This window comes from Jaculus jaculus, chromosome X, assembly GCF_020740685.1.
Source record: "Jaculus jaculus isolate mJacJac1 chromosome X, mJacJac1.mat.Y.cur, whole genome shotgun sequence".
In the NCBI taxonomy this organism is placed as follows: domain Eukaryota; kingdom Metazoa; phylum Chordata; class Mammalia; order Rodentia; family Dipodidae; genus Jaculus; species Jaculus jaculus.
The window spans coordinates 29,128,339-29,141,597 of record NC_059125.1 but is presented as its reverse complement, the minus strand read 5'-3'; positions in this window follow the sequence as shown (position 1 = coordinate 29,141,597).

Below are 13,259 nucleotides of genomic sequence, written 5' to 3'. Positions count from 1 at the left end.
TAGGCCAGACATACCTCAAACTATGATCCTATTGCCTCAGCTTCCCCTGAATGTTGGGGTTACAAACATGAACCACCATATCTGGTGAATGCAACCCATTTTTATATTAAGATTCAATGAAGCACAATCATGTCCAATTGTGGATGAACAAAAAGCTATGAGCTAATGAGGGGACTCCAACAAGCCCTATCCATTCAGATTTTTCTTGGCCTTTCTTTGTACATACACAACAGGATTCCTTGTGGCATGAGTGTCTTATGAATTACTGTCACACAGGATAGGTCAGAGAATGTCTTCATGGCTAGCTCTAACACAGAACAGTGAAGGGACTTTACAGCGACATGTCTATGTTCAATGACTGACTTTGAGAGTAAGAGGATTTCATTTTCTATGACTCACCTGAGGAAGAGGGATTCTATTTTCTATGGCATGCCTAGGAGTACAAAGGGGACCAAGAGAAATATCAAGAGGTCTGAGACTCTTCCAAGTTTCTTCAGTTCAAAGTGCTCAGTATGCCAAGATACTCTACTTTGGGACATTGTTTTCTGAGTCCCAATAGGAAAACCCCTAGAGAATGTCATTTATATAAGCTTTCACTCCCAACACATAGTAGCCATCCAGTTCAGGGCAAACAAACTGGAAGATATTTGAGGTCTACAAGAACTTTCTAAGGGATTGAGTTTTAAAACCTCAAGTTACAAATCTCTGCAAAGAATCCAGAAGCTCATAGGCCAGCTAGACTGGTGCACATGAAACAAGGCAGCACAAACCAAAAAATGACAAGGGATTTTTAGTTAAGATGGCAGAATAGGAGTCATGCCAGAGAAACCCTCAGGGGAAAAAAGAGCCAAGATACCTATAGCAGACAGCTTCACATTCACTGAGATGGACATCCAGACCAGGCACAGTAACGGAGGAAGGGATATATATTGAAGCTTACAGATCCAGGGGAAGTCTGTAATGGCAGAAGAAGCTGGCCTGCTTTCGCAGGTATAAACAGAGAGAGAGAGAAGCACAAGCCAAAAAGTCAAAATCCACACAGCACACTTTAGGAAATCCAACTAGGCACACTTTTCATATCTTTAGATTGCTAATTTAAACTCCATCACCACACCTTAGGGCTGGAATTTAAGGTTGGTCCAGTGACACTTCCCCCGGCCAGGAGGCTACAAATCCAAGAAGTTTTAAAAAACTCCTGAATCTATTGGGTGGCATCTATTCAAACTACCACAATACACCACAATATACTCTTCTTCTAAAATAATTAAGGTCTCTGCTTTCACTTTTGGTTGGAGAATCTGTTTTATTTGACAGATGGCAGAGAATAAAGGGAAGATCCAAGATCCATCATTATGGCAAGAAAAGATAGCAGACTGCCTAAAATGAGATATGTCAACTCTACCACATCTGTCTGAGCCCAGGAATCATTGCAGAAAAGGTGGGGACTTAAGTACTACTCTTTTTTAGGTATTTTTTCCCTTAATTTATTGGAGAAAGAGAGACGGAGATAGAGACAGAGAATGGGCACACCAGGGCTTCCAGCCACTGCAAATGAAATCTAGATGCAGGCACCACTGTGTGCATCTGGCTCACGTGGGACCTGGAGAATTGAACGTGGATGCTTAGGCTTTGCAGGCACGCGCCTTAACTGCTAAGCCATCTCTCCAGCCCTTCAGTACTACTCTTATTGTTAGCTTGACAACAAGCTCCAGGGAGATGGCAACAGACACTGTGGTCACACAAATATCATCAAAGCAGAAATCCAGAGGATAGTGAGAGATCAACTCTAAGTCTGAATTCTAACACACCTGCCAAGGCTTAGGGAAAATAGAAGAAGAGGGGTAAAAACATTGTGAGAGCCACAGAGTGGGTAGGAGTATCGTGAGGTACCCCCCAGAGACTGTCTGTGAGACCTTCATGACCCCACAGTGAATACCAATAATCTCACTGAGAAGGGCTCTCAGTGGAATGGGGGGTGGGTAAGAGGGGATATAAGAGCAAAACCTTTTTAAAAAATAAAATGATAAAAATAATAATGGCAACGGGGGCTAGTGAGATGGCTCAATGATTAAAGGCCTTTGCTTGCAAAGGCTGTAAGTCCAAGTTCAATTTCCCAGTACCAACATAAAACACAATGCACAAAGCAGCACATGCATCTGGAGTTTGTTTCCAGGAGACCCTGATATGTCCATACTTACTCTCTTTCTCTCTCCCTCCTCCTGCAAATAGGTTTTAAAAATAATGTCAGGGCTGGAGAGGTGGCTTAGTGCTTAAGGTGCTTGCCTGCAAAGCCCAAGGACCCAGGTTCAATTCCCTAGCATCTATGTAAGTCAGATGCACAAGATGGCACATGCATCTGGAGCTCATTAGTAGTGGCTAGGGACCCTGGCATGCCTATTCTCTCCTTTTCTATCTGCCTCCCCCCCTCTTTCTTTCTTTCTTCCTTCCTTTCTCTCTCTCTCAAATAAATTTTAAAAAATAATGACAAAGGAGACTCTATCTACTTTTTTTTATTTTTTAGTTTGTTTTGTTTTGTTTTTTGAGGTAGGGTCTCACTCTAGCTCAGGCTGACCTGGAATTCACTCTGTAGTCTCAGGGTGTCCTTGAACTCATGGCAATCCTCCTACCTCTGCTTCCTGGGTGCTGGGATTAAAGGCGTGCGCCACCATGCCCGGCTGAGACTCTATCTAAAGCAGGATGTAGGAAGAGTACAAATAACCCAAAGTTGTCCTTAGATCTCCACATGTGCACCATGGCAGGCATATGGCCACACACATCATACACACCCACATATACATATACAATATTTTTAAAAAAATGGGGTTTTCCTGAGAAACCTAAGGACCCATGTTCAATTCCCCAGGACCCACATAAGCCAGATGCCCAAGGTGGCACATGAATCTGGAGTTCATTTGCAGTGGTTGGAGGCCTTGGCATGCTCATTCTTTCTTTCTCTCTCTCTCTCTTTCCCTCTCAAGTAAAAAAAAAAAAAAGGAAAAAGAAAAGAATAGTAGTCCTGGATTTGGAGATATAGATCAGTTTGTAGAGTACTTACATAACAACCTGGGTTATATCTCCAGCCCAGCATAAACTGGGTATGATGGGGCATGCCTGTAACCCCCTACCACCATCCTCACTTTTCTTTTTCCAGTGTCCCTCTACACTGAATCACTTTGTTGCAGTCAGGTTCACATTGTCGGAAGAAATGACTAAGAGCAGCTTTTAGAAAAAAAAAGGTTTATTTTGGCTTACAGACTGGAGGGGAAGCTCCAAAATGGCAAGGGAAAATGATGGCATGAGCAGAGGGTGGACATCACCCCCTGGCCATCATGAAGTGGACAATATCAACAGGAGAGTGTGCCCAACACTGGCAAGGGGGAGCTGGCTATAATACCCATAAGCCCGCCCCCAACAACACACCGCTTCCTGGAGGTGTTAAATCTCCATCAGTTGGGACCCTAGCATTCAGAACACCTAAGTTAATGGGGGACACCTGAATCAAACTACCACATTCCACCTCTGGTCCCCATAAACTGATAGCCATCCATGATGTAAAATGCAATGCATTCATCCAACTTTAAAAGTCCCCATAGTTTTTATCAATCCCAGTGATTTTCTTCTTTTTTTTTAAAATTTTATTTATTTATTTATTTGAGAGCGACAGACACAGAGAGAAAGACAGACAGAGGGAGAGAGAGAGAATGGGCGCGCCAGGGCTTCCAGCCTCTGCAAACGAACTCCAGATGTGTACGCCCCCTTGTGCATCTGGCTAACGTGGAACCTGGGGAACCGAGCCTCGAACCGGGGTCCTTAGGTTTCACAGGCAAGCGCTTAACCGCTAAGCCATCTCTCCAGCCCAATCCCACTGATTTTCATACACCCCTATAATCAAAGGTCTTTTAACTGAGCCATAATACCAAAAAATAACCTCAAAAAACTGATAATGGAACACAGTAAACATTCACACTGAAAAAGATGTCATTGGGTATAGCAAATAAATATTCAGCCAGTACAAGATTTAAAACAACCACAGCAAACATCAAACTATGTAGCTTTAAGTCCAACAACTCTAGCCAGTGATAAGTCTCCAAGTCCAATAATTCTAACCAGCAACGATTCTCTGGAGTTCCAATTCTACCCCTTCAGCTAGGCTACTAACAGTCCTGGAAAACTTCATCAGGGCCAGCAGCTTTCCTTAGCAGACATCTCATGGTTCAGGCATCTCCACTGTGTCTCCACTGCAATCCACGGTTCATCCTCACAGCCCCATGGGGTCTCCATGCAGGCATCCAGCAAACCTGCTTCACACTGCCCAGGGCCGTTTCCAAAGCACAAGACCATGTTGCAAATTCAATGACCCTCTTTTTTTTTTTTTTTTTTTTTTTTTACAATGACTCTCTCTTTACTGCATTTCTTATACTCCACAATACTAGGTAGGGTGCCAATTTGTTAATCCAGGGAGGTGGGGAATAAAGCAAACTGAAGAACAGGATACTCCTTGAGCATTAAGCACCTTCAAAAGACTGCATTCTTTCTGTTGTCCCAATGCAGATCAGATGGCCTAATCTCAATGGTTATAATCTCTCATACAATTTTAGCTGAACAGGTAGAAGTTTTGGCCCAAAGATTTCTTTCTGTGCCATATCCCTCTGCACACACCAGTTTGTTCCTATGTAAAGCAACCCTGAACAATTTCTCAGGACACAGGCATAACAGTTAGCCTCTCACACAAACTGCTTCAAGTCCAGTCCAGGCAAAGTTCTTTTTCACCCTCATAAGCCAAACCTCACAGGCCTTAGTTCTTCCTACATTCAGGTCTTTCAACACTGACCGGAATCATTCATCAAGCTGTACTTACAGCACATCTCTTAGGCCAAGGTTTCAAATCCTTCCACATTCCACTTGAAAATCAGCTCCAAAAGGCCAAAGCCACACAGTCAGGTTTCTAGCAGCAAATGGCCCCATTCTGGGTACCTACATTACTGTTGAAGTCGGGTTTGCATTGCTGGCAGAAATCACCTGACCAAGAGCAGCTTTTGGGAAAAGAAGGATTTATTTTGGCTTAAAGACTTTAGGAGAAGCTCCATGATGGTAGGGGAAAATGATGGCATGAGCAGAGATGGATATCATCTCCTGGCCAACATAAAGTGGACAATAGCAACAGAAGAGAGTGCCCAACACTAGTAATGGGAAGCTGGCTATAACACCTATAAGCCTGCCCCCAACAATACACTGCCTACTGGAGGTGTTAATTTCCAAATCTCCATCAGCTGGGATCCTAACATTCAAAATCACACCCTTCTTTCCAACTAGTGTCTATTCTGTTTTGATATTATCATTTTTCCCCTCTATCACACACACACACACACACACACACACACACACACACACAAAATCAGCAACAGTATGACTAGTATCTGCCCTCTTAAACTCCTTATCCTTCTGCCTATATTTTCCAAGTTCCCACATACTGGTATTACAGGCATCATGCACCATTGTACCCACATATCAAATGAAATTTTAAATAGGCAAAACACAGGAGAGGGCATACAATTGTTCAAAAAAAAATTGGCTAGGGGGATAGCTTAACGGTTAAGGCACTTGCCTGGGAAGCCTAAGGACCCAGGTTTGATTCTCCAGCACCCACATAAGCCAGATGCACAAGGTGGTGCATATGTCTGGAGTTCATTTGAGTGGCTGGGGGCCCTGGCACGTCCATTCTCTGCCTCTTTCTCTCTCTCTGCCTTTTTCTCTTTATCATAAATAAAATTAATTAATTTTAAAAATCATGAGTAAAAACAAACAGGCTGGCTGGAAAGATGGCTTAGCAATTAAAGTGCTTGCCTGCAAAGTCAAAAGACCCATATTCAATTCCCCAGAACCCATGTAAGCCAGATGCACAAGGTAGCACACGCGTCTGGAGTTTGTTTGCAATGGCTGGAGGCCCTGGCACGTCCATTCTCTCTCTCTCTCTCAAATAAATAAAAATTTTAAAAAATCCTTAAGGAGTATATGAGAAAATTATTTTTTATTTTTATTTATTTATTTTAGGTTTTTTTGTGGTGGGGTCTCACTCTAGCCTAGGCTGACCTGAAATTTACTCTGTACTCTCAGGGTGGCCTCAAACTCACAGTGATCCAATTACCTCTGCCTCCTAAGTGCTAGGATTAAAGGCGTGCACCACCATTCCCAGCTCTTATTTATTTATTTATTTGGTTTTTAAAGGTAAGGTCTTTCTCTAGCCCAGACTGACCTGGAATTCACTATGTAGTCTCTAGTTGGCCTCAAATTTCAGATGATCCTCCTACCTCTGCCTCCCAAGTGTTGGGATTAAAAGCATGTGTCACCACACCCAGCCTCTCTTTTATTTTTTTAATATTTTTTATGAGAGTGATAGAGAGCAAGAAAGTGACAGCAAGTGACAGAGAGAAAGAGACTTGGTGTGGCAAGGCCTCTAGCCACTACAATTGAACTCTAAACACATGTGCCACCTTGTACACATGTGTGGTCTTGTGCCCTTGCACAACTTTATGTGTCTTGGCTTATGTGGGATATGGAGAGTCAAATATGGGTCCTTAGGCATCCTAGGCAAGCACCTTAACCGTTAAACCATCTCTCAAGCCTTTTTAATTTTTTTTAAATTTATTTGTGTGTATGGGTCTCTTGCAGCTTCCAGTGAATGGCCGTCAAATACACTACTTTATACTCCAGCAGGCTTTGCAAATAAGTGCCTTAAACTTATTTTTATAATTTTTAAATATATTTTTTGTTTGTTTGTTTTATTTTTCGAGGTAGGATCTCACTCTGGTCCAGGCTGACCTGGAATTAACTCTGTAGTCTCAGGGTGGCCTTGAACTCATGGCGATCCTCCTACCTCTGCCTCCTGAGTGCTGGGATTAAAGGCATGCGCCACCATGCCTGGCTAATTTTTAAATATTTTTATTTATGAGAGAGAGAGAGAGAGAGAGAGAGAGAGAGAGAGAGAGAGAGAGAGAGAGAGAGAGAGAGGGCATTACAGGGCTTCTATCCACTGCAAATGAACTCCAGACGTATGTGCCACCTTGTGCATCTGGCTTATGTGGGTCCTGGGAAATGGAACTTGGGTCCTTTTACTTTGCACACAAGTGCCTTAACCACTAAGCAATTTCTCCATCCCTAAATATTTTTTTTCTCAATTTTTATTAACATTTTCTATGATTATAAAAAGTATCTCATGGTAATACTCTCCTATCCCTAAATTTTTTGAGGCAAGTGCAACAGACTGGCCTTTTTTTTTTTTATGAGAGAGCAAGAAAGAGAGAGAGAGAAAGTGAGAGAGAGAATTGACATGCCAGGGCCGCTAGCCACTGCAATTAAACTCCACATGCAGGTGCCACCTTGTGCACATGTGCAACCTTGCACGCTTATGTCCCCTTGTGATCCTGACTTTCATGGGACCTGGAATGTTGAACATGGATCCTTAGGCTTCGCAGGCAAGCACCTTAATGGTGAAGCCATATCTCTAGCCCAAGTGCGTTTAACTTACAAATCATCTCTTCAGCCTGAGAAAAATCTTTGAATGCAAGTGATATAGTATAAGCACTGTGTTAATGCAAGACTCTTTCTACATGGTGGTGTCTGGCAGCATCTACTTTGACACATTCAATGGCAGGGAAATTACTGTCTGTGGTAGCTAAAAGCATTGTTTCAAAGCTTTATTTGTGGTTATGTTCAATGAACTTAGGTGCAGAAAGTTATCTCTCTCATTTCCAGTTGTCATTTTCCAGTTGTGTCCTTAATTTTGACAGCTGAAGATGGAGTACCCCTCATCCATGGAACTGGATTTTTGATAGCCCAAAGATAGGCATATCAGATATTTAGTCCTTCAATCATTTTTTTATTAAATATAATTTGTTTGCATGACACTATTCTTCTTTGAAGAACTTCATTCCCTACATTTAATTAACTCTTACTCTTTCTCAGCTCTCAGCTTTTCTGGAATTCACTATGTAGTCTCAGGGTGGCCTCAAACTCACAGCAATCCTCCTACCTCTTCCTTCCCAATGTGCTGGGATTAAAGGCATGGGCCACCATGCCCAGCTTCTTTTTCTTTAAAAAATGTTTAAAAAGGTTTTTATTTATGAGTAAGGAAGAGAGAGGAAGGGAGAGACAGAGAGACTATGGGTATGCCAGGGCCTCTTGCCACTGCAAGCAAATTATGGACATATGTGCCACTTTGTGCATCTGGCTTTACGTGAGCCCTGGGGAAAGAACTGAGGTGGGCAGGCTTTGTAAGCATGTGCCTTTGACCACTGAGCCATCTCCTCATCCCTCCTTTTTTTCAAGACAGGGTCCACTTAATAGTCCGAACTACACTGTGTAGACCAGGCTGGCTCTGAATTTGTGGAAGTCTGCCAACCTCAGCATCCTGAATGCTAATGAAGCAGTTTGGGGTTAACAGGACTTTGGAAAATAAACTGAAAATGGCTGAAGACTAGAAATGTCCTTCAGCCTGTAAGGGGACTCTGACTTTTCCTTATTTCTTTCTTCACTAAAGAAATTTCCTCCCTAGATCTTTTTCTTTAAACCTGACTCCCTTCCTAGGTCTCTTCCTCCTTAAAGGTGTTACCTTCTACATAAAAATCCTAGATCAGGGTTGGAGAAATTGCTCAGTGGTTAGGACACTTGCCTACAAAGCCGCAGGCCTCAGGTTTGATTCCTTAGTACCCATGTAAGCCATCTAGATGCACAAGGTGTCACATGTATCTGGAAGTTGTTCACAGTAGTTAGAGGCCCTGGAGTACTCATTCTCTCTCTCTCTCATAAATAAAATATTTTTAAAAACCTGGATCAGAGTCCCTAGGTGGTTTACCCACACAGAATCCTCCTGTTTCACAGGAGCTTTGCCTTCATTTCTTCTCTTGAGCGCTATAATACTCTATAATAAAAATATTTCTAAACATTATCCTCTATCGTCTATGGGTTTTATTGTTTAAGTTCACAAGACAAGAATCTGAAGGCCACTGACCCGGTGGATGTTTTGTGTGACTGTGATAATATGGCACCCTAATTCCTGGGTTAAACTCCAACCAACACCCAAGAATTGTTCTCAAAGACATCCAAATTCCCATATTACTGGGATTATAGGTATAAGCTACTATGCCCAATTTCATTTTTCTTTTCTTTTGAAGCAGGGTTTCACTATGTAGCCCAGGCTGGCCTGGAACTCAGGATTTTCCTGCCTCAGCCTCCTGAGCACTGGAATTATAGGTATGTGCCACCATACTTAGCTCAGCTAACACCTTAATGTCACTTCCTGAGCCTTCATGCAATGTGTCCCTCCACCTCTTCTTCTTTCCCCTCCTCTTACCTTCCTGTCCCTTCCATTTCCTTGTTTATCAATAGTTCTGGGGATATAACCCAAGGTCTCTTGACTGCTATGCAAGTACTCCACCTTTGAGCTACACCCCCCAGGCTCAATGTGTCCCTTTTTGCATGGGGAAAAAGGAGGAAGGCTTAGCAGTTAAGGTGCTTGACAACGAAGCCTAAGGACCCATGTTTGACTCTCCAGTTCCCATGTAAACTAGATGCACAAAGGTGAGGCAAACACAAGGTCACACATGCCCACTTGGTGATGGAAGCATCTGGAGCTCTATTGTAGTGGCTGAAACCCTGGGTGCTAATTCTCTATCTCCTCTCTCTTTGTTTCTCTCTCTCTATTTCTCTCTAAAAATAAAATTTTTAAAAAATATAAAAATATACTCTTTACTTACATATATTGGCCCAATTTTTATTTCTGAAGGAAGTCATCTCTATGTACTTCCGTTACATTTCCTTGACTAAAATGCATTACATTTTAGCATATTTTAGTATTTTATTTTTAATCACTCTACTAGCAATTCTCACAGTCCTAATTAGCAAAATGATATTCATGAATTACATACTACATTTTATTTATTTATTTATTTGTTTGTTTGTTTGTTGTATTTTGTTTTTCGAGGTAGGGTCTCACTCTAGGTCAGACTGACCTGGAATTAGCTATGTAGCCCTCAGGTTGGTCTCAAACTCATGGTGATCCTCCTACCTCTGCCTCCTGAGTGCTGGGATTAAAGTCATGTGCCACCATGCCCGGCCTACAAACTACACTTTAAAAGAGTAATTTGCAATATTGTGAGCTAAACCAAATAATCAGCTAACCAAATAATTATCTGAAAAACACCCACTCTATTTTTAAATTTTAAATATTTTATTTATTTAGAGAGAAAGAGAGCATGTGAGTATGTGCGCACCAGGACCTCTTGTTACTGCAAAAGAACTCCAGACGAATGCACAACTTTGTGCATCTGGCTTTAGGTGGGTTCTAGGGAATTGAATCTGGGCCAGCAGCCTTTGCAATTAAGAGCTTTCAATCAGTGAGGAATCTCCCCAACCTCATACAACTTTCTTTATTAAAAAAATATTATTTGGGCTGGAGAGATGGCTTAGCGGTTAAGCGCTTGCCTGTGAAGCCTAAGGACCCCAGTTCGAGGCTCGGTTCCCCAGGTCCCACGTTAGCCAGATGCACAAGGGGGCGCACGCATCTGGAGTTCGTTTGCAGAGGCTGGAAGCCCTGGCGCACCCATTCTCTCTCTCTCCCTCTATCTGTCTTTCTCTCTGTGTCTGTCGCTCTCAAATAAATAAATAAATAATTTTAAAAAATTAAAAAAATATTATTTATTTATGTGTGTGTGTATGTGCTCAGTAGGATCTTTTGCTGCTGCAAACATATGCCCATCCCACTTCCAGCAGGCTTTGCAAGGAAGCACCTTTAACTATGGCATCATCTCCCTAGCCCCTACAAAAGTATGCAACTTTCTTATTGAGATTAAAAAAAAAAAAAAACAGTCACAAAAAATACATACTCTGGACATGACTTTGTTGTTGACAGTTTCCAGTGACTTCTCTTTCAGTTTCTTGTTCCAACTGACTTGTCTCAAAATGTCAAGTGATTGCCATTTCCATGTTTTCTAATCAGTATGTGAGTTGTGAGTCAGAATTTTTTTTTTCTGAGTCAAGGTCTCATAGGCCAGGGTAGCCTCAAACTCACAATCCTTCTGCCTTAGAATTCTGAGTGCCTAGAAGTCAGACATTCTCAGAATACATTTCAAATCATGGGTCATACCATTATACAACTTTGTCTGTAAAGCAAGTTGATTTTTTTTTTAAGTTTAGTTATTGTTTTTTTTTTTTTTCAAGGTAGAGTATCGCTCTAGCCCAGGCTGACCTGGAATTCACTGTGTAGTCTCAGGGTGGCCTTGAACTCACTGCACTCCTTCTACCTCTGCCTCGTGAGTGCTGGGATTAAAAGTGTGTGCCACTATGCCCAGCTGATTTAATTTTGCAAATAGTTTTACACAAATGTTGAGAGGATGACATTTAAAGCAAGTTTTGTTCTGGTGAATCAGAATGATTTCTTCATCAAATTAGGTACTTTGTTTTGCGAAACATTGGTAGTTTCATTTCCTGTTAGAGAAGCAGTGTTGTGAGAACTCAGATGAAGGAGGCTGATGGCTCACTGATTAAAGGTGCTTGCTTGCAAAGCATGCCAGCCCAGGTTTGATTCCCCAGTGTCCACGTAAAGCCATATTGGCACAGAGTAGCATATATGTCTGGAGTTCATTTGTAGTGGTAAGCAGCCCTGGTGCATCTATACTCACTCTCTTTCGCTCACTTGCTCCTCACTCTGTGCTCTCAAATAAATAAATAAAAATCTTTAAAATTTTTATTTTTAAAAATATTTTATTTTTCTTATTTATTTGAGAGAGAGAGGGAGAGAGAATTGGCATGTCAGGACCTCCAGCTACTGAAAATGAACTCCAGATGCATGCGCCCTCTTGTGCATCTGGCTCACATGGGTCCTGGGGAATTGAACCTGTGTCCTTTGGCTTTGCAGGCAAGCGCCTTAACCGTTAAGCCATTTCTCCAGTCCCCAAAACTTTTATTTTAAAAATAAAATTAAAAAAGAACTCAGAGGAAGCTTCAGCTTTACTGTTTGTTAAAAATAAACAAAGACCATAAAATATGCATGCATATTTGGAGACTGATATACCAAATATGTTTTCAGGGTTATTTAAAAGTGGAGATGTTTTTTGTTCTGGCCAAAAAATAATATTTTTTATTAAGTTTCAGGACTGGGGACAGACACCAGGGTCTGGCAAGTGCTAAGCAAGCACTCTATCAGTGAGCTCCACCCCTCAAACCTCAAATTCTCTTCAACAAAAAGATTTAGGGTGCTGAGCATGGTGGCACACACCTTTAATCCAAGAACTTGGGAGGCAGAAGTAGGAGGATTGCCATAAGTTCAAGGCCACCTTGAGACTACATAGCAAATTCCAGGTCAGCCTGGGCTAAATTGAGACCCTACCTCAAAAAGAACAACAACAAAGGAAGTTTTAGGGGCTGTGGAGATGTCTCAGCTACTAAACATGTTTGCCTGAAAGCTTGTCAGCCTACGTCTGATTCCCCAGCACCCATGTAAAGCCAGATGGAAAGTGTAGCATGAGTATGTAATCTCCACACACCTACGTCAATGGAAAGCGGATCCAGGAGAATGTGGAAGCTTTTAGGCAAGCTAGGGTGGCTCACACACAGTGGCAAAAGAAGAAGAGAAACCATGTGTCAAGCAAGGTGGAAGGAGAGGACAAATACTCCATGATTGTCCGCAGACCTACACATGTGCCCAGTTGCATGTACGTGGCCACATACACTCATCATATACTCTCTTTCACACATACACCTCAACAGACTTATATAAAAATCTGCTATTTGAAGCTGTTCTTTGAGGTAGGGTCTTACTCTAGGCCAGGCTGGCCTGGAATTCACTTCGTAGTTTCAGGCTGGCCTCAAACTCACAGTGATCTCCTCCTACCTCTGCCTCCTGAGTGCTGGGATTAAAGACATGTACCACCACGCTTGACCTAACTTCTTTCTTTTTACTTGTTTTGGGGATATGTAATTTGACCAGTGTGTATGCATGTACAGTGTATGCTTATGTGTGTGTAAATGCCCACAACTTGTGTGCACATGTGTGGAGGCAGAGGACAGTGTCAGATGTCCTCCTTTTTGGCCCTTCTCCCCTTATTTCCCTGAGTCTCTCACTGAACCTGGAGCTCTTAGAAATTTTATTAGGCTGGTTGACTAAGGAGCACCTCAGTGCTGGGGATACAGGTATGTGTGACCATGTCCAGCTTTATACATGGGTGTTGGGGATCAGACTGAGGACCTCATGCTTGTGCAGCAAG